A 13,367-nucleotide genomic window follows, 5' to 3' on the forward strand; every position below is an offset into this window, starting at 1 on the left:
TATACTTAAAAGTAAGAACTTCATCTCAGGAACAAAAACTGAATAACTCTTCAGAGTCGAGAGCAAGTGTTGGACATGCAGTAGTTCCAGTATTGATCTCTTGCCGCTAATGTTTGCTTTTAGTAACAGAAAGAATGCCTCTAATGATTACTTTTGTATGTGAAAATAAATCCATGCATAGACTGTTACAAGTTTATGTACAGATTGCAAAATCTGCTGAATGTGACATATCCATAGAGGAGTCATTATTATTTTATAGCACAGAAATGTAGACAATAACAGTTAACAAACTTTATAACTTCCAAAGAATTTTTGGTGATTTTTGTATTGAGTGAATGTTTACGGTCTTGAATCAGCATTCCAACAAATTGCACTGTAATTAGAGTTTTTAATAGCATGCTGTAACAGCAGCCAACGTGTTCAGGGGATTGACTTTCAGATTTCAGAACCAAGAACTATGCCCGAGCCTGGGCAATTCTTTCAGGACTTCTCATCTCTGTAAAGTGTGTAATCTGCACTGTTTTTGTTACAACTATAATTATGAATTTAAAAAAAAACACCAAGGGAAACAAATGAAGAGGTTTCACTGTTTCCTTCAGTTACTGCCTGTCTTACCATTTTAAGCCTTGTGGAACTGCTGATTTTAAAATCAGTTTAGTGGACATTGGTGAGTGTTTTTTCCAGAGAACAATTGACAGTTTCTCTTATTTTCTCTAGTGTCTTAGTAGTATAGCACTATGTTTATAAATAAGTTGCTTAGTGCCATTCATTAGCAAGCAAAACCATCTTGAAGTATTTGTTTTATGTATAGGCTTGTTACTTTAAAACGAAGTACCGCATTCTGTGCTCTAATGTAAAGCTCAGTTCAGAGACTTTGAAAGCTCTATCTGACTGAAAAAGTGCTACTGTGAACTCGTGTGGCCTCCAGACATGGTGAAGTGTTCTTGCCAAGTCTGCTGCTTTTGTTTGTAATTGCCGTTTGTTTGACTTGGCCATACTGTTTCAGTTGCTTGTTTCTGAAGGTACCGTAGTAGTTCTGACCCTGGCTATCTGTGCGTTGATTCACTGTACCTTATGTGTGCATCAGGTCATGGGACAGACAGCACAGTCATTGCACAGTGCATATTCACAAGGGTGGGGTTTTTTTATAACTTTGGAAGCCTAAGATAGAAGGCGGGGAGGGCATTACCTTTGGATTTTAAATGTCAACCTGTGCAGTGGTGAAGACTGATACAGGAATGTGTTGAGAATATTTTTGGAAGAGATGTGTTTACTAGGCCTGCGTGTTTTTGTTGTGCTACAGCTCAAGTTATAAAGTCCCAGTATATTTTGTGATTAGTAAAGCCTTAATAGTTTGGATCCCAAACAACAGTTTTGTCCATTGAAACTTCTGAGGATGTTATTAATCTGTGTCATGCTATGTATGAGTTTTTTTGATGATTGAGGCCTCCTGGGTTGAAAGGAAAAAAAATAATAATAATATGGAAGTGTGAGAGTTAGATGGTTTGGATCCAACTCTCCTCATGCAGGAAATATCTTCTTTCAGCATGACAGTAAACTTTCTATACATTGCTTCACAGTGTTGGTAATTACGAGTTCTAAGTTAACTCAATTGCTTTGCAAACAATGCTTTTTAAAAAGTGTGTGGAAAACCAAATGATTTAGCAATATGTGTGATTTTATTTACCTGTTCTGAATTTATAACTTATGTTCTTCCAAAGAGTGGTACCTCCTTATCTGCAGTATGAAATTAATGGGCGTTCTGAGTGATTTCCCCACTCACACACTTTTGTTTCCTGTGTAGTTCAAGTGACTGGAAGAATTGTCCACCCCTCCTAAGAGTGCTCTGTGTATGGGGTGTTGGTGCAGGGAGAGATAATCTGTCATAACAGTTTATTTCTTGGATCTTGTAATGAACTTCTTGTTCTATTTTTCTACCTGTCTATGTGACACATTTTTATGATTAAAATACTTGTTACTTCATCACCTTGGGGTTTATACCATAACCGTAATGACTGACACAGGCTCTCAACCCTTTGGATCTGGAGAAGTCCTGTACTTGTAGCCTTAAGTCTATTTTCACATCAGACTTTGAATCTTAAATGTTAATAATTTTACACTATCCTTTCCAACTATTCAGGTTCTTGGCTATTCTGTCTGTGTGCACAAGTGAAGCACCGTGATTATTTGACAACTCTGTGTGTGCAAATTGGTATCAAGTACAGAAATGTCAAATATCAGGAGTGCAGTATTGAACCGTAGTACAGTTTTTTTCCTTTCACTTGTAGTATTGGCTGCTATAGTAACTTTTTTAGCATTTACCTACTGCTGTGTTGAAAAGGTGGTCTGGCCTTGCATAGTGTGTTGATCTCTTGAAGTAATAAGCTGGATCTGGTCTCTGTTCTGTGAACTAAAGGAATTTTCACTGTAACAATGTTGTGTAATTGTAACTGTAACTCTGATCTGTCACTGTAATGACCTTGATGTTGGTAGCTGTTATACTGAGGTAAATTCAGTCCATGTTTTCTAAGACTTCCACACTCTTCAGAGGTGTAATAGCAAACCCATATTGGTTGATGTTACTTATTTATTAGAAATAACTATTTCCTTTAGGAGGTAAGTGGCTCTGTAGTCTCATTTAAAAAAAAAAAAAAACCCAAAAAAAAACCAAAAAAACCCAAAAAAACAAAAAAACAGGGGAAAAAAAACCCCAACACAATAAACAAAAACATGAATGGGAAGATACTTTGGAGGTGAACTAGAGAAACTCGGACAAGCAAGATGTTGTGTCCAAAAGGAGTATTGCAGGAAAACGTAGAACTTTGGGGGGAAAATCTGTAGGCTTCCACTCTCTTTTGAAGCTTACAGGCTGATAATGCTTGGCTGAAATAAGGTCTCAACTGTGCAGATTCTTCACATTTTCTGAACTAGATAAAAATGAGATTTGAGTATTCTCTGATATTTCAAAATCGCACAAGATTGTGCTGAGAGAGAATTAACAGTAGATTTTACTTTTACATGTTTTAATTAATAGGAAGAATAATTAAGAAATGTAAATACTCAGAACAAAGTATATACAATTTCAGTATAACTAGTATGGATCGTTTTAAGTAACTCAAGTGCATAAAGATTAATATGGTTGTTAAGACATTTTCTATCATATAAAATGACAACTTTAGTGACATACAACTGAAGTTCCTAGTTTATCTAATTTTACAAATGCTGTTTTTCCCAACTATTTAGTGACATTATGGGAGCATTTTGTTATATAACATTTTGTGTTCTTTACATAAGTGTTTAAAGGAAAAATAGAACACAACCCACAGATTAAAGATTTTACTTGCAAACGTTGCTTCTTTTTTCCCCCCCTCTTTTTTTTTTTTTTTTTTTTTTTTCTTCTCCTGAGGAGTGGAGAGCAGCTCATTAAAGGAATTTTCTGAGCTTTGGGAACTTCATAAATATTGCAGAATTACATCCCAATAGGACATTCTTAAAAAAAAAAAAAAAGCATATTTTCCTAGGAATCTTTCAGATTTGAAGCAATTTTCTAACTTAGGTACTTCCCATGTAATTGTAAACATATGTAAATGTGTTAATATGAACTAGATGAAACTATGTTCAGAGTGTGGATACACTTGTGCAGTGTTTCAGCATTTCTCAAAGCTTCAGCATTAACGAAGTGTAGCAAGAATCAGTTCTTGAAATATTTGGCTATATGTAGCTTGTTTTCTTTTTTGCAGGTTTGAAGGGCAGGATAATATTGGTAATGTTTCTCTCTTAAAGTTGGAGGAGCAATTAATTCTTTTGATAGCATGGACTTTACCTTGCTTTTGGCAAGCAAATAATTTATTTTGATGATTTTTGCATTCTAGATAGTTGAAGTTGGAAAAAATATGCGTAATTGATAAAATGCAATTTCATTTGGTCTTACAGGTGTCTCTCAGTATTTATTATGAGAGTAAGCTTAACTAACTACTAAAGCAGTCCTTAAAAAAAACCCAAAAGGATACTTAACACTGACCAAAAATAAAATGAAGTAGGTTGCAGAAAGTTGATCAACATTCTTTTTTTATGATACATGTAAATGCCATGAGTTGTGTGGGTAATATATGCATCTGAAATGGCTAACTTCCGTTTGTGCAGCCTGTTAAGGTGCTTGCTGTAGCAGGGATGCAAAGTACCTCTTTGTACAAATAAATAAAGTGTATTCACATAATGTATAGAAGTTAAAAAACCAGAAACTTCGGTTCATTACTCATTTGCTAAGCTAATGGTAAAAACAGCTACATATTTTATAGAGTTAAGTTCCTCTTACATTTTAAGGCACTGAATTCAGAGTTCTGTCTGTTTTGGGTAGAGGGCAATTAGACATAATCAAGGGTTTCCCTACTGTGGCTTTCCATAAGCTGTTTAGTCAACTGTGTTAGAGGCAGATAGCCTCTGGTAGAAGTTTAGGTGCCTCTTGTTTACTGAAGGTTGAAAGTCTGTTCTTCTGTGTGGATGTAGATGGGTAAATCCCGTGTTCCTCGTAGGCTTTTTGGCAAGGCTTCCGAATTGAAAATGTGCAGAGCTGTTTCCTTTTTGTGGATGAATAACCTATACAGACAAGACCCGATTGTAAATTAAAAGGCGGCTGCTATATAGCAGAGCTTACCTTAAAATATATGCATACAAATTAGAAGGAGATTTCTTTGCATATTTCAAGGTAAATGGGAATAAGACGATTTCTCCTGCAAAAGGAAGGTGGATACATTGTTAATATTTCATTTCTTTCACTATAAAATTGAGATACTATGTTTGGTTCTGAAGTGTTAGAGCATTCATCACCTTTCTGTTTATGCCCCATTGTTCCAATTCTACTTTTTAATCAGTTGATTTAAATCTTTTACATTTATATTTGCTTTTCTTGCAGTATTCACCTCAGAGGCAAAACACAATATAACAATGCAGGACATTGAGTTACTTAAAGATCCATGTAGAAATTGAACAGGAAGTACCTAGATAGCTATGAGGTTTAAGTATGGGAAGATATTGATCAGTGTTACAATGTAATTTTTTCTGGAATGTTGTTCCTAAAAAACTCTCTTCTATCAACACTCAGGATAAGAGAGTTGTTTGCTCTTTCAGAAATAATTGTTTGTAATAAAGTCACTGCTACTTAGAAGCGATGCACAGAACTGTTATTTTGTAACAGTTACTCTGGTGAGGCTTTCTTTTAGACACAGCCTAAAAGTATGTGGTGGATAAATTATATAACATTGCCATCACACCTATACATATTTAATGGATCTTTGAGAAATCTCACTTTGGGGAGGTTTTTTTGGGTGGTCAAATATCTGGTGGTATAAGGATTTATTTCAAAATGAAAGTAGGTTTTGAGGTAGTGGTGGGTGTTCTTCATTTGTCATTTAAGAACCTGGGAGAAAGTTATAATTAACTCTTTCCTAATTAATGAAAAGAGTGCCTAGGGAAGTTGCATCCTCCACTGATCTATCAAATCTTCAGGACAATTGTATTATCTGTCAGAGCTTTGTTTGCATATCTGATTATTATTTTTTGTCACTCAGACTGTTCTTGAATTATCCTAAGCAATTGTTTGGCAGGATATTGAGTTTAACAATCTCTTCTTCCTTCTTCTATGCAAGTCCAACAGGTATTAAGAGCTAATGATGAAGTTGGCTGTTCTTCAGGGCCAGTCCTGAACCTACAGCATAAATTGAAGCAGTCTGTAGTTTTTACTGCCACTTGAGGATTTTTATTAAAAAGGCTAATTAGAAGTAATGTGCTGCTAAGCGATGAAGAGTAAAAATACATTTTTCTGCGTTCAGGATAAATTTCTGTTTAATGTTACTGCATTCTTAGCCTTTTTAGAAGGTATTATGCACACTTGTGTTGAAAAATCCTGCGTATGTTGGCTATAACAGTCCGAAAAACTGCTTCTCTCAATGCTCATCCTGAAATAGGGAATGAACTTAAGAAATCTCAGATTCCTTAAGTTCTGATTCTCTTTTTTTTTTTTGTTTTGTTTTTTAAGGATCATTTGTAATAAAGTTTCTTCCATTTGCTCACATTAATTTCTCTTCACCCAAAATATGATCACTCCTTAGATGCTGCCAAATTTGAGGTTGATGATCCTATAATAATCCTTCTAGAAGAAAAAGCAAAACAAACAAACCAAAACCAAACCTCTTGGCTTCATGCCAGTGACCACTTTAAGAAGCTGGAGAGTCCTTGATTGTAGTATTTAACTCAAAACTGTGTTTTGTTTCTATGTAAAATAATTTTAATCTCTAAATACAGTTTTCCAGGTGAATACTATTATATTTTTCCTGATGCTCTGTTTAGTGGCAGACAGCTTCTGTACATTTGCTTTTATTTCAGATATCATGGTATATTAAAGTAGGTAAGAAGAAGTGGTAACAAGCCAGATGAGTTCAACCCTTTAAAACATTTTGCAATTCAAAAGCTGTGAAACTAAAATGGTTTGCTTTCTTCGAGCATAAGGTGCTTTAACTCTCAGACCCCAGGATGCAGGAATAGATTCCTGTGATACACCTTGAGACCCTGGGAAAGGAAAAAGATCCTGCTTGCACAAACAGAACTCTCATTATTCAAGGAGAACGTAGAAACATGTTTACAAGTTTTAAAAGACTTTTTCTCTGTCATAGCTTTAGCAAGATTTGTACAGTTGACTTGGTAGAAGGCAGGACTACTGGCTGTGTTAACTCTCTGACGTGGTGTAAATCAGAGAGCGTTGGCACTATTCTGTGCCAGGAGGCTGGATTAACTTTTAGGAGGTGCAAAATACCCATTCCTCATCAACTTTCTGTGATGCCTCCCTTAAAATGCTTTACATTATACGCTTGCATCTTAATTGTCTTACTCTTTTGTTTTTTGTAACTTTTATTTCCATGAACTTGATTGTATTTGATTTTGTTATTGTCAACATTGCCTTAATGATGCAGAGCTCTTTAAGCTCTGTAATACTGTATTCTTTTATGTATATCTAGGTGGCTTCTTGTATTCTAGTTCTAACACTTCAGTAGTTTTTGCTGTCTTCTGTCTGTTGCTTGGAAATGTGTGTTACTGACCTGGCAGCTGATGGACGTTGACATGAGTGTTCATCACTGAAACAGTGTAGGTCAGTTCAGGTCACTGTGTTCACAGTCTGCTGCGGGTTATACTTCCGCCTTCTGTATTCCTAAATAATAAATAGATGTTCCTAGTTTTGGAAAGGAAGTGTACGTTCTTGAGGATGTTTGCCATGCTGCAATTTTTCCTTCCCTTTCCACTATATAGTGATTGTAAGGAGATGCCACACTACAAAGTATACAACTTCACTCTGATTTCTGTGGTCTTGTACTACAGCTGCTAGTAATAAAGAGAATGAGCTTAATATTTTTAGTTCTGTTTAATATTAAGTGTCTAATGAAGCTTTAACTCTGACACTTCATTATTAGCTCTATAACTTAACAGTGTAACTTCATCTTAATGGAATGATGCGCCCGTATTGTGATGCTGGCAGTAAAGATATTTTTAATCTTATCAAATTGAAATACTATGTTTTGGTGCTACTGTCAATGTGTAATTAGTCTTACTGGCTGTATTGGTGACTTTCTTGGAAAGAAAACATTTTTCACTAGCTTAGATGAGTTCCAAAAAATGCCCACCAGTTCTGAAGACTACATGAATCTTTTTAGATAGAAATAGGCTGACCTGGGTAACTATATTCTGATTTTAAAAAGATGTTACTTGCAAAGTTCATGCTTTTAGGAGAAATGTAGAAAATATAGATGATAGTGACAAAATGAGAAACTGCATCTGAGGATGAACTTACCCTGAAACAAACATGCTGAGTTGCTTTCCTCCAGGACTGCTGCGAGTTTCCTGCTAAAATAAAATCATAAAACCCCTGAATGGTCTGTAGCCTTACAAGTAGGAGCTATAAATATAGAAATTGGGAAGCGATTTCTGTCTTGTGATCTGTGCAGAACTGGCAAGGTCAATATTGCAATATAATGTCCCATTCTTTAGTAGTAATTTTGAAAAGAATGCTGAAAATTTGAAATAAGAACAATTTGAGGGGAAGAGTGATCCATTTATAATTCAGTTTAATCAAAAAGAAGTCTGAGAAATTGCCTTATTAGGTGCCTCTGTGGGTTTTATATGTATTCAGATGCTTTTTAATTTAAAGGAGAAAACTATTTAGTTTAAGGACTATGACACAGCAAACTGGAATTTTACGTTAAACAAAAAAAAAATTATCCCAATGAGGGGGCTGTATATAGTGTGACAGAGATACGTGCAAAGTTGGGTAACTGCTTCTTGCGTGTGTGTACAACAGCTGTGGAAATAATCAGTCAACAGGTGTAAAACATACTGAAATAATTTTTGTACAATGAAAAATTATGAAGCCTTTCTACATGAAGACACAGAATATAAATGGATCCAAAATAAATGATCTATGACTCCGTAGTCTAATCTACTGCTGTTGAGTTTACCTGTTTGGGTGGGGTTTTTTTTCCATGCTTTTTCTTAAGGCATCATGCTTAAGTGAAGAATTGAACCCTTGGAATTAAGCTGCTTAGGGAGCTAGGTGATTTCTTTCTTTCTGTTTTGTTGTGCGGGGTGTTTTGTGGTGTGGGTGGTTTTTTTTTTTTATTTTTTAAATTTCAAGTCAAACATTTGATTCTATGTGAAGGTAACTGCTTGAAATATGGTCTTTCTAAATGTCAGACTGCTTTAATTGATCTTATTGTCTTTTAAGTAATTCTTACTTGCATCATTGTTAGTTCGAAAACATGCTTTCTAAGATTCCTCTGCTCCAGTTATCCTGTTAGAGAAGCTAGAGGACTACTGTTTTCCTCTTGGAAGACAGAGAATTTATAGGTGTATTATTCGTTAACTGCACTACTTTTCTGTTAAGTCAAGGTGCTGAAGACCTAGTTTAAAGTCACACATGCATCTCTTAATTTTATGAATTCAGATAAAAAGTGCTGTGTATTGCCTGCTTTGGATAGGAAAAGCATATTCTCCAAATTAAATTCCTGTAAAATATGTGTGAGCATATAAGTGCATACAGCCACACAAATGCATAGTTTGCTTATTTTCAGTATCACTCTTGGCTTTGTGCTTTCCAATCCAATTACAGAGAAAACTGCAGTAGTAAGCAGGAGTTTGATCATGAGAGTACTGTAGATTAATCTAGTATATTCACAGTATTGAATGGCTGTCTTAAATGAAAAGGAAGCCAGGGATATCTGTACTTTAATAGGTGAAGTGTACTCAATATAGCTGGTTTCTGCTAAGAAAGACAATGACCTTTTCATCTATTAACTGAAGTAGAGACCTAATTAGATTACTGATAGCCAGTATCAAAGTGCAGTAGTTTAGCAGCTTGTTGGTGGTTTGTTGCATATGCCTGTCCAGGGCTAGAAGCTGTTGTTGAAAAATTAGAAGAAAATGCTCAAGAACCCTGTAGTGTAAATTCTAAGACTCCCAATTGCAAATAATTCTGACCTTTCTTTAAGAAGTTCTCTTAAAATTGTTCTGGTTGCACTGCACTTTAGTCTGCATTTTGCAATCAATTTGTGCTGGAAGCTAAAAGCATTACGTAGCACCATGTGTAAATTGCAGACCTGTCTATAGCGCTCTTATGTTTGTATTTCAGTAATATATTGAGAAGACACAAGCATGTTCAAGAGTTTATTTTGAATCTCAGATTATTGTGGTATGGGTAAATATATATGAGATCTTGGGTCTGGACAGAGCGCTTGCGTTACTGTGGTGTCATACCTGTGATGATCAAGAATGTTTCTTAAGTGGTTAAAACACAATCTAATCTGTGGTTGTGGTGTATTTGGCTGTTGCTTATCAAACCTAGTGATGAGACTCTAGCTTATCCACAAGCTTGTCTGTGTCTGCTTTCATTAGTTTGTCCAAAGAGAAGATACTGCTCACAAGCTTTGCTTTCCTTAAGCATTTCATGCCAGAATAATGTACAAAATGTTCCAAAATAGAAAGTTCGCATAGGAAATTCTGTATATAGTCTTGTTAATCGAGGTAGGGAGCACTTAACAGTTGATAGCTGGTATTTTTGGCAAGAGTTCAGCTTTTGACAATAATGTTGCAATTGTGTTATGGGTTTTTTCCAGCGCAGACATTTGTAAAGTGCCATGACTTAATTGATTTTAAAAATGCAGAACTTCAATAATTTCTTACCAAACCATAGTGTAATAAGAATTTATTTTATTTTGTGAAAAAAATGTTTTATGTGGCAAAGGAAGAATGTAACATTGGGTCTGCAAAAACACAGGATGTTTATTATGTCCTCTATTTATTCCCAATATTTTATGAAAGATTGTGTGACTTTATAAAACCTATTGAGACAGCAAATGTATGAGGTCTGTGGAAGACATGTTAAGGAAACTTGATTGTTTAGGTAAATGCTCTCAAGCTCTCCTGTGTTGAATGATAAAGAAATTTGGGAGCTTTGTGGTGGTGGTGTTTGTGGTGTGGTTTGTTGTTTTTTTGTTGTTGTTGTTTGGGGTTTTTTTGTTTGTTTGTTTTGTATACTCTTCTTGCTTCATTTGGTAATGTATGTGAGAGGCTTTCAGCAGCAATCCATTTTGGACATGAACAAAACCTAACTTTGATGTTTGTGCTGTTGTGAATATTATGGCAGAGACCTGCTAGGTGGTTCAATAAAGCAGCACTGACTGGAGATGAATGGAGGATAAATTTTGTTGAATTTTGGCATTAACCAAACTGTATATTGGCAGATTAAACTGCATAATTCGGGTTCTTGCAGTTTTCTGTAGTCTCGTTGAAGGTGGCCATATGTTGATATGTAAAACTCTTTAACATCCTGTATTAACTTTTTTCTGTAAACAACACAGAATACTAATACTCTTATTTTATATTGGAAAATCTGATGTGAAACTATTTAAAGTCTCATAGCAAGTCAGTTAAGAAAACACATGTGGGATTCTTTGTTTTCTTTTACATTACTTGATCTTTAGGAAGTACATACTTTCTTGAGGAAGGATACTTATGTTTTCAAACAATCCTAATTGTAAAGAGAACTCAGTTTAATTTACTTTTGTTTGGAGAGCTTTCTTAAATTATTATTAGAAACATGACTGTCTCAGAGTTTTGGAAACTTGTATTCAAACATGTTTCATAGATCATTCAACCTGCTAAAGGAATGCAGTTCAAATTATCCAGACTCTTCATAGAGTAGTAAGCATTTAGAAGTAGTAAGAAATTGCTGCTTATGTTTGGTTGGCTATTTAATTCTCTTAAGTGATGACATTTGATTTGATGTTTGAATGGAAAGACTATGATTTTTCGGCAATAATTCAGTCTTACAGAATAGAATCTTCTTCCAGAATGACGACCATTCCTTTGAAAATTTGTAGGCAGGAACTTAATTTTCTGGATTGCCTCTGGGACTGAAATTGAGAAGAAAAACTTTTTTATAAATTAAACTGTGCTCAATATTTTTAAGTTTTTACCTGAAACAAAATTTAAGAAGCCTGTTGTTGCATAAGGAGCACTCAGCTACAGGAATGGTCAATGAATTATAAACTTCTAAGAGACTTATATCTGTAAGTAAAACAAAATTGTTTTATTTAGTTTCCAGTTCTCAGATGTGTGTCTTAGTCTTTGAGGAGAGTGCTCTTTGTAACAGAGTTTGAGTCCTTCGTTTTCAGTTGCTTCTTTTTTTGGACTTGTAGTCTCAATTGCCCTTTTTTTTTTTTTCTGCTGCTGACTTCTATGTACTGGATGGAGGTCTATGGGCAATTGGTTTACTTAGTTTCCAGATTATGAAATTTAGAGGGTGTTAGTCTTTAAAAACACATCCACGAGTTGTATGAGTTTTGTTGATCTAGTATTCCCAAATACTGTATTGTTTAGGACAGTGGCTATAAAAATCGTAGCACAAGAAAAAATGATTCTATAAAAAAATTCTAGTAGGGAATAGTGACAGAATGAACATAATCTTATACTGAGTTTGTTGTGGCTTAGAAGTTTGACCCTAGCATACAAAATGAGGAAATTTAAGGCTGAATTTCTTGTAAGTTGTTCAAAGAAACTGACGAAACTCAACAGAACTTCGCCCTGGAGTGAAAAGAAGCAAACTTTTGAATTTGAATGGCTGGTGGTGATATGGTGGAAAAGAGGAAGGACAGATTCAGAGAAGGAGAGAGTTTTGCAGGCTTGGTCTTTGCCGTACCCATTACAGGGCTGATGGTGGCTTATGAATGAGTAAATTCTCTTGGGTCTGTCAGTTGTGTCATTAATCTGCAAGGTTCTTCCTTAGAGCCAGCTGGGTTTCTTGTGTCTACCATTCTTGAGGGACAGTTGCTCAAGGATGTCGCTTTTCTAATGGTTGGGAATTGCTTTTGAAAAGTGGTCAGAAAGTGATCAGATGAGTCTTTGGAAAAGTATCAGTTGAGCAAGAAATGATGGTCAGCTCAAATGGGTAAGACCTATAAAAAGGGAACCTTCAGGAGACATCTTAATCCCATTGCTTCTTTAAGTGCAGTGGTTACTGACCTGATATTTAACTGACTATTCATAAGATTGTGCAGGAAATTATCTTCCTTAGTTGCAAATGTTCTTCAAACGTTCACTAGTCTTCACTAGTTACCAAAATATTTTTTTTCCACATCTTATTTTATGATGTGAAGGCTAACATATGAAAGTTGGTGTTTCAAATTTAAGTCTTCTGATTTTTTTTTTTTTTGTTTTTAATTCTAGAGGATCTTCAGAAGTGGTGTATCTTTGAAACGTGTATGATCCTGGTATGAGCAGTGACACCTGTCTCACTGCACAGTGTACTAGAGGGAGGATCTTGCTTGATACATTAATTGGCAAAATGAAGATTGATTTTTATTTTTATTTTATAAGTATTGTCTGTAAAGCAATCAAGATATTTTCAGTCCTGAGCTGACAGTTTAAGGATGAATTGTAATAAATGTGTAGATCTAATCAGGTCTATAAGGTTACATAAAACTCTTCTAAATGCTTGATACTTTTACATGTATGATGGTTTAGATGTCCTCAATGAGATGAAGTTTCAGACTGTGTGTTGAAAACTGAAGGCTTCTCCTCTTACATTCAGTTTCCCTTCTGTGAACAGGAACTAGAACATTAGTGGCTCTACAGGTGTGTCCACTCTTAAATTCCTGTTATGAGTCAAATCTTCCACCTCCCCAGTATTTTTTAGTTTACAACAATAGTGTTCTGCTTCATCTTTGCCATAATAAACATCTAAAAATGAAGATTAGGTTAGTCTTCTTGTATGACAGTAATCTTATGACCAAAATGTTTAAAAAATATATGATCTTACTATTGTTTTG

General features: G+C 35.0%; 1 protein-coding gene across 6 annotated transcripts in view; it reads left to right on the top strand.

Moving 5' to 3' along the window:
- The window catches only part of STRN3 (striatin 3), a 64,216-nt gene that overhangs the window by 1,381 nt on the left and 49,468 nt on the right, over positions 1-13,367 (top strand). The gene's annotated exons all lie outside the window — the stretch shown is intronic.

This window comes from Nesoenas mayeri (assembly GCF_963082525.1).
Source record: "Nesoenas mayeri genome assembly, chromosome: 5".
Classification (NCBI taxonomy): Eukaryota; Metazoa; Chordata; class Aves; order Columbiformes; family Columbidae; genus Nesoenas; species Nesoenas mayeri.